The following is a 7708-nucleotide window of genomic DNA, read 5'->3' as shown; positions in this document are numbered from 1 at the left end:
TTTTTTAACTTTTTACCTATAATTTATTATTTTATTTTGAAGGGTTTTTTATGCCAAATTTTAATTGATTATAGTCTTTTTATGTCAAAATGTTTTATGTTGATTGTGCAATATGGAAATAAATAAAAACCGGAGCATCACAAACAAAGATAAAATAAAAATAACTATGTAGTTTAAAAAAAATAATATTTATATACAATATTATGTTTATGTTATCTATCTTCTACTTTGTTACTTTTATTATAGTTAAATAAATTCTTTACGAACATTACTTACAAATTTTATTTTAATGTAGGTACTTAAAGTAACTATGGTAAATCTGTATTGTACGGATTAGCGCCAAAAAAAATCGTACAAATATGAAATAACTTTCATTATATGCTATCTTACGTCCTCTTTTCAGAACCGCCTGCGGAGATAAAAAATTCCAATTACTTTTGGAGATATCGAATTTTTTAATATTCATTTTTTGGCGATTTTTTTAAAAAAAAAATTTAAAAATCCGAAAATACCTTTATTCTGTGCTCTTTAACTTCCTCTTTTCATTAAACCCGGCGGAGATCAGAAATTCCAAATACTTTAGGAGATATTGAATTTTTTAATTTTCATGTTGTGCACTGATGCGACGTTAAGCGGGAAGCCTACGATTCACACATCTTTCTGGACATACCCGAATACTCACGTTGGCAAGCCTTCTTTTATTAAAATTAGCAAGAAGTAATTAAAAATACTTTAAAACATTGTACATGGTTGGTTCTATTAGGTAACTATAGCAACATTAAAAAAACTGTATAATCATTTTATGGTCGCTTAGCAAATAACATTTTAATATGTAGCTATCCAACGCTAGGAAACCGTTTACATGATTTCACAGTATTTTTAATGTAGCTATCCTAACCAAATCAACCATCCACAATGTTTTGAAGTATTTATAATGTAGCTAACAACCTAATTGACCATTAGTTTTCATGAGTTGCAAATTTATTTACAATAAACAAAAAAAAAAAAACGAAGATGCACGATCGGGCGTCTGCCTCTCGTCTGTTGAAACAAGGCTTGCCAACGTGAGTATTCGGGTATGTCCAGAAGGATGAGTGAATCGTAGGCTTCCCGCGTTCACCATTGTTGCTTGTTTACAAGTATTATTATTTATTTTTTTCGCGACTTAGTTCAACGACTACATCACGTAAAAAGAAAATTACGTGAGTTCCTACTGTTCATCCATTTTCCCGGTTTGTTAGGTCAGGTCAGCTACATTATAAATACTTTAAAACTAAACAACCATTAAAATTAATTTTTATTATTTTTAATGTCCGTTCAGTTTCAAAGTATTTATACTGTAGCTGACCTGACCTAATCTACCTTTGTCCCGTTTTGTTAGGTCAGGTCAGGTCAGATCAGTTACATTATAAATACTTAAAACTATACAAGTAAAATTAATTGATATTATTTTTAATTTCCGTTTATTTTGAAGTATTTATCATGTAACTAACGTTACCTAATGGAAAATTTCTGTTATTTAGGCATTCACGCGCACACGGCAAAATATAAAATGGCGTCTGTTGAATGATTACATAGGGCTTGTATTGCAAAATAAGAACGGCTATATCTCCAGAAGTAATTGGAATTTTTAATCTCCGCAGGCAGTTTTGAAAAGAGGACGATAAAGAGCATATAATGAAAGTTTTTTCATATTTGTACGATTTTTTTTGGCGCTAATCCGTACAATACAGATTTACCGTAACTATTGTTTGTATGTAGCTTAATTATATGTAGCTGAACTAGGGTGTGCCCATTTCATGTTTAAGTAATTTCTAAATGACTATGATTTGAGCGTTTAGATTTTTAGCTTTTACCCGCGGACCCCCTCCATGTGAAAGCTATTGCTACGGCCATGCCCGAGCGGACTTCTCGGGTACCAGGTACAGACATAAATATCTGGGTACGCGTACCCGAATTCGGATACATCTGTCAACACTGACTCAGCTTAAAATTTGCAGTATGTTGGTGAATTTTTTTTAAGAGCAAAAACTTGTATCTTATTTATTTTTTTTTTTTGCAGATTCTTCAAAAAATTAAGTTATTCCATCTTTAATTACATAAAAATAAGACTAGATGAAAATTGCAAATGATACAAATCCATACAATTTAAAAAATAAAAAGAACGTAACTTTTTAAAAACATTTTCTTACCTCATTAAATAATCACGAAACTCTTTGCTTTTCAATTGGGTCATTAATTTAGCACCTAAAGCTGCCATTATCAAATTTAAATCACGTACCAATGTTTCAGAAATAATATAGTTTTAATATATTTAGTGTTTTACTATAACTTACACCAAAACGATACTTTATTACAAAAAAAAGTTCGTCTGATTTCGTCATAACACATAGAAGTTAGAACTGGTTTGGTATGGCGCTCTGAGATAATATTTTAGTTGTACAAATTTGTGGTCCCAATAATGTTTTTTTACGAGGCTGCATTTTCCGGGTCTCGTGGAAACATGGTGACGAAACATAACGAACATGTATGTGTTCAATCACAACAATGCGCCTTGTCACACAGCCATTTCATTAAACAAGATTTTGGTCAGTTAAAACATTCTTATGGCACCTTATTCGCCTGACTTGAGTCCTTGTGACTTTGCCCTAACCAAGGGCGCCCATATGATAAATTGTAGGGGGGGGCCAGACTTAGGGATCGTCCATTAATCACGTGAGGCTCGAAAAGGGGGGGGGGGGGGTGTCGGGAAAAATCACGAAATATCACAATGTTGGAGGGGGGGGGTGTATAGAGATATCACGTGTATTTATTTTTTCGCCCGATTTCTACTAAACCGAAAAGCTATGCGTGACCTTGACTCGCCCTAGCCAGGCAACAATATCCCCGCCCGCCGCAACATGAACCACCCGGCTCGGCTTGCCAGTCGCCAGTAAGACTGTGAATGTGGCGCCGAATACATGGGTAAATCACATATAAGCCTTTCCTTTATTATTTTTATGCTAGTGAGAATAAACCTGCAACCTTAATGTGTGTCTGGACATTTTTATCACTGTGCTTAATTTTAACATACTAGGAAGAAGATAATATTCTGAATTTTTGAAAAATATTTTGTACCAAAAAAATACACGTGATTTATTGTGAGGGGGGGGGGGGGTAGTCTAAAACCTCGCCACAAATCACTAAGGGTGAGGGGGGGTTAAAAATTTGCTTAAAAAAAAACATCACGTGATTAATGGACGACCCCTTAGGGGTATGAAGTATTTTTAATATTTTGGAGGACTTAACTGCGGCTTGTTACTAGCCATAAAATAGTTCCAGTTCTGACCCTATTAAAATTTTTTGTCCAGTTACTAAAATACTAGACCACAGTACTCATTTGCCATAAAAAAATCTATATTAGCTACTTTATTAATTAATTATTAACTATTTTATTGAAACAAATGAATTTTTAGCAACAAAAATGCAGGAATACAGTCCTTATACTTTTACCGCGTCTTGGGTACACGGATATTAAGAATACAGTTCTTCAACTAATTCCTCTCTTTGCCCATAAATAAATATCGCGTACAAATTAAATTAAAATAATTATAAAGTTTAAAACGTGTTGGTCAAAAGATTCAACTTTGGGAGAGAAACGATTTAAATATGTTATCACAGTCAGAAAACAGTTGTTTTTAAATGTAACACCTGTACTACGCTTATAATTATAGTCAATAATTGTTTCACAATTAAATGAATATTACTATGTTTCGATATGAATCATAATTGCTTATCATTTAGAATTAGCACAGATGGATTCAGTTGTCGAGGACTATAAGTTTATTTAGTGATAGAAAAGCGCAGAAAAAATTAGTTTATTATTTAACTAGACAATTTAACCAAACAGTATTTAGAGGTTAAGGAATTAAGTGACAACAAAACCAATGAAAATAATCGAAAATTTCTAAATGCTGACATAACTCATGTCAGCTTTCCACAGAAGAGTTTAGTTCAGCGCAATTAATCCACACAAAACAACTGGACACTATGTCGACGCGTATTTTAAGGATATAAGAAGATCCACGTCACAGTATATTTTTTTTTTTTCGTGTCGTGTGGTGCGGGCCCCCATTTGTGGTGCGGGCCCATAGGCTACAGCCTAGATAGCCTGATTTTACGGAGCCCGGACTCAACGAAGCCGCGATTTTACGAATACATTTTTCAGGAACCATCTAAAATTCGGAAAATTTGACACCAAAATTTATTTAATAAAAAATTAATAAACACTATGAAAACATATAAAAATATTAATTTTAATGCACAGCGTATTCATATTTTTAAGCTAATACAACATCCATTTACCGTTAGTGAATATTGTATACGTTATTGCGTCATCAAACTCAAAATCGAAAAGAAAAAATGGACTAGGTACACTATTTGTCGCATAGTTCGAAATTTCTTCGATTGAAAAATTATGTCAAGGCCGTAAAAATATTTATTTTACCGCAAATGAACTATACTCAACATTCCTTACCCATTCCAACATTTCCAGCTCGTGAGCATAGCAACTGAGCTTGAAACCTTGTGAAGCGTGAGAGAAAGAAACGATATTGAGTAGCTACTTCCTCTCCTTTCCGCTAATATCCAGCAACCCATGCCATTAGGCATTATCTTGACATGTGTCGCATTCATTACCTTCGCTGCATCGGTTTGCCAGTAAAAAACGCTCAAAAATGGTATAAGTGACGCAGCAAGTAGACGTGACGAGCGGTTTTTTAACTAAGCATTTTTTAACTTACTATACAAACAAATAATTCCCTATGGCTATCACAAATTCAAGGGATGCTCGCACTAAAATGTACTGTGTTTTTAATGAATGTCTGTCGTTACAGAGCAGCGTTTTTCTTCACCAAATAAGCCTATGATTAGAGACCGTAAAAATTCGCGGATTCCTTTCGAGACAGGCTGGAATCCAAACTCGTTTAGCTTAATGCTGCGTCAGTGATTGGACCGCAATTTACCTGAAGGACTCTGAGCCAATGGCAAACACTCAACAAAAGAAGTATCGAATCATAAGAATCGCAATAAACAGGTGTCCCGAGTCGGTAGCCAATAGCCAGGTGATATTTGCCCGAGTACATAGAGAATCGTGGAGTCTATCCTAGTGGTCATTGAAACCGCGAATTTTTCCAATCCCTACCTATGATCACTTTTATGAAACAGTACAGGTGTACACTGAACTGTGTGCTTGTTCTCCTCGATTATGTTACTAAAAGTGCGTTCATTAATATTTTTCAAGCCGATCTGTTAAAGATTAACTGATAAATATGATAAGGTAAAGTCCATAAAAATGCAAGGCAGGGAATTCTTCCAGCTCATCAACCCTACCCTGGATAGTCTCGTCTGTGTTCAGTCGTCTCTGGCAAGGAGTGGACAAGTTTGCAAACTCAAATATAAATTTATTTTAGTAGCACGCGTCTTACGAAAAGGAAAGATATCCAAGAAAGGCATGTCGGACAACCTACTGTCACCACACAAAAGTTAACATGATGCAATGCGTGGTGCAACTGTGTTTAGTCGCTGTGATGTCACTTTTATATCACTCGTGCAATGAGGCAAGTTGTGGAATGTTAAAAAAAATAAGGGAACGCAGGGGAGGGCAGAGGGCAGACGGCAGTCATTGTTTTTACCATTTAATATTATATATATTCCGTTCAATAAATTATAACATCTATCTTCACGGGATGGGGTGTTTAAAATTTTATGAAGATAACGATTTTACGAATGCAATCCAAACGACCGTGAGCGTACGTAAAATCGAGATTCCAGTGTAAATTGCTTCCGAGTCTACTGAAGGTAGCGGAATCCTTATTCCTTTAAACACTTTTGAAGGGAAAAAGTGGTTTTCCTCTAAATTCAAAATTCCAAAATAAATTTTACGTTGTAGACTTTTCTGAAAAATAATTCTTATTTGAGTAACTTTAAAGGTGTTAGCTTACCTTAAAAATTGTGAATATTTTGAGCGGATGTGACGAATGAGGAAAACTAAGAAACACTACATAATAACAATCGTTTTTATCTTTACACTTTTCACTGATTTATTTACACTTAAGTTATTTATACTGACTGAATACACTAAACTAAATCTATACCAGATGCATAAAAATGTAGACCTAAAGACTATTGAAAAATCTCTGTTTTGAGATGTTATTTGTGAACATTCACATTATTATGACGAAAAAGTAGCAAAACATTTCGCCGTCTACAAGTACATGTCAACTGTCGCGTCGTCTAACTCTGACTTGTCTAAATCTGTTGTGTTGTGTTATCGCGTGAGCTTGGGCGGGATTACGAAGGGGAATGACTCGCCATGGGCGTTGCGCTTGAACAGCGTTTTCTCCCTGTTCACAACACCTTATATCGCAGCAGCAGAAACTAATGCTTGAACTAACATTAAAAATGAAGTAGACGTGTAAAAAACGATATACAATAATATCTTCGTGTTGAAACATTTCTACATAATACCGAATTTAAATAATTTTCTTTAAAGTAAAACACCTGACTACACTATATATTTTTCCTTTTCTGAAAGCTAGGGGGGGGCCACGGCCCCCCCCTGCCCCCGGGTATGGGCGCCCTTGGCCCTAACCCAAGTTTATTAAACCACATCAAGGAAAGTCATTTTTGGACACTCGAAAACAAATGACTGTAATCAAAAATCTCAAGGCTATTTTAATATTCGAAGTAGCACTATTATGACAATTGGAAAAACCATCTTCAGCGTCGTGGACCCGGCACGAGAGGCAGCGGACGTATGAGCGACGTCGCTCCGGGATGGTAAGAGAGGACACGAGCAGGTGTGGTATCATTAGTAGCTTTAAGCTGTGCCGTGCGGGAGTATCACAGTTTTTTCAGTCGCACAGCTTTCCAGTCACGTCATAGTCATAGTCATTTTCTCATGCGTGTTCTGAACTTAAGTTTTGCGAGTCATGGAGTATTTTTGGTAAATTGGACAATCGTCGTCACAAGTATTGCTTTCTTCCGTGTCTCCCCAGTCAATGTGTTGTACAGTTGGACAGTTATCATATCGAACTCGAGTCATTGCGTGTTTAAGTCTTTGCTGCTTGGGTATTTATTGTCACGGGCGAGACGTCCCATATTTTCAGTATAATAAAAGTGCGCGGAACTGGGCTACGCCCTATAGAGATTGTCACAGGCGGACCCACGGCATCCCCATGTAAAGTGTTTGCCGAAATGTGTATAAAGGACCTGGAAACTTTATTTAATTTTCTTTTAATTCTGGAGACTAGATCCCTCGGCCATGTGACCCGAACCCCCCTCTACCGAACCCCTGAGTAGCAGGCAATTCCGAAGCAATTTCAGGGACTAGTCGACCAGTTTACGATAATAGTGTTGTAGCATGCTATATGCTAGTTGTAAATCCCGGAAGGGAAGATGTCTGTTGAGAGGTATAAATGACGCGGCAGTGAGACTTCAGAATACCCTTAACGCTAATATTGAGTTAGTTTACTAAGTTTTTTTTTTAAATTGGAAACCATACCCACATCCTAACTATTCTCAATAATTATTTCGTCTTCAATAAAAATACTAATAATGTATCTATATATTTCACTTTTGTCGCACACACGAACTTTTTTATTACGAATCTTGATTTAAACTGAATTTCAGATGTTTAACAGGTAAATAAATGTACAAAGTCATAAAA

The sequence above is a fragment of the Bacillus rossius genome, assembly GCF_032445375.1.
Source record: "Bacillus rossius redtenbacheri isolate Brsri chromosome 9 unlocalized genomic scaffold, Brsri_v3 Brsri_v3_scf9_2, whole genome shotgun sequence".
NCBI classification, from domain to species: Eukaryota; Metazoa; Arthropoda; class Insecta; order Phasmatodea; family Bacillidae; genus Bacillus; species Bacillus rossius.
This window is presented reverse-complemented; position numbering follows the sequence as displayed.